Raw genomic sequence first — 1,805 nt, 5'->3', positions numbered from 1 at the left:
TCAGGATCAGCTGTTAGAGAGAATGCCAGTCATTCTTGATCCATGGCCCTCTCGCAAAATTTGGCGAGTGTAGGCCTCTTTGCCTTTCGCACCTTAAGCAAGTGTATTCAGTACTATCATTTTTTATTTAAACGTACCTTAGTCAAAGATACCAGAAGGGAAAACACATTTCGGTACACATTCTGTTGAAGAGAGACACGCGAAGCAGTCTTCAGCTTGCAAACAAAGGTTCATGTGCACCATCACGCTGAACATCGCTACCACGTACGCATACGTAACAATTCGCAAAATATATAGTGCACACAGGTCTCCAGAAGAGTAGCTCGTATTAACGCAGAAACGCATAATATGGATGTGTGCACTTATATACACGTTTGCAAGTCCAGTCTCAGGGCGCCGCCATCTTGCTCAGTGGGGTGCGCTCTTGGGCGCGGTCATAGTCCGATTGCGACGCCTTAGCAAGACTTCGTAATCGGATTATGACGCGTCCAAGCGCACCCCAGCCGAGCAAGACGCAGCGCCCTGAAGCCGGACTTGCAAACGTGTATAGATACACTTCTGCGCATGAATTGTATCCGCTATGCGGGAAGAATACGTAGCAGCAATATTTATATACTGGGCGTTCCATTTTGATTCGAACAAATTTTTTAGAAAAAAAAAAATCCATAAAAGATACACTAATGCGGTTTATGCCTGTGAGTTATACGGCCAGGAGGACATTATATAGGCGGCAAATCTTAGCGATAAGTTGCCTAGTTAACTAAGACGTCTTGATTAACTTTTTAATTCGTTACAATAAACATATGGTTTTAATAAAAAACTTGCTGCTAATAATTGAGAGCCACTGATATACCAAGTCTAGAATCACTTGAAGCACGTGGGAAACGCGAGGGTGCACCAAAGTTACCACAGGCGCAGCACGTGCAAAGCTAGCAGGGGGAAACGCGGATAATAATCTAATCATCCGCGATGAAGAACATCGCTGCCTTTGGTAACTTTGGTGGTAACTTTAGAGCAGTACCGTGTTTTTCACGTGCAGCAAGTCGTCCTAGAATTGGTATTTTAGTGGATCTCAATTATTAGCAGCAAGTTTCTAATTAATGCCATTTGTTTATTTTGACTAATAAAATGAATTAAGAAAGCTTAGTTAATTAACCAGAATTAATTCAGTGATCGATTAACTGTCTCGAATGCATGAAAACATTCAGGCCCGTTCACACACTTACGACCTCTTAGAACCGGGTGCCTTGGAACGTCTGGCGACATCTATTGGGTAGCAGTGTAAACTTAGCGGTCTGGATTTTTTTTCTTCTGTTAAATACGTCTTTATTCAGGTTGATTTCAGGTTGGTTTTATTGTGCGTAGATCAAAGGTTTTTCTATTTCTCTCGAACATTATCCCTTCTTTCTTGGCTCGAAAAACTTTTGTCAACCTTATAACGAGCCTTTCTTATAGGTAGTACGCATATTTGACCTCGGAAATTCCGCAAAACCTTCGCTCTTGTGAAATGCAGTTCCAGGGTCACCGCATAGATGGCGCCAGAGTGCCAGTGTGTTCTCTCGTCCTAAGAAATTTTAGGAGGTTTCAACAGGTCTCGTCTCTCTCGGTCGTACTCGGTTCCAAGAGTGTGAACGGGCCTTTAAAGTAATAAATTAGCCGAGTAATGCGATTATGTTAACATGTTTTAACAGGTCTGCAGCAGACTCACAATTGTTCCTTAAAAAAATTATTCAAGGCGGTTACTTTAAAAGTTTCCAGCACCACTCTCGGTTCAAAATCAAAGGGCACAAAACACCGCTACTATA

This window comes from Ixodes scapularis, unplaced genomic scaffold (assembly GCF_016920785.2).
Source record: "Ixodes scapularis isolate PalLabHiFi unplaced genomic scaffold, ASM1692078v2 PGA_scaffold5__190_contigs__length_132052651, whole genome shotgun sequence".
NCBI classification, from domain to species: domain Eukaryota; kingdom Metazoa; phylum Arthropoda; class Arachnida; order Ixodida; family Ixodidae; genus Ixodes; species Ixodes scapularis.
This window is presented reverse-complemented; position numbering follows the sequence as displayed.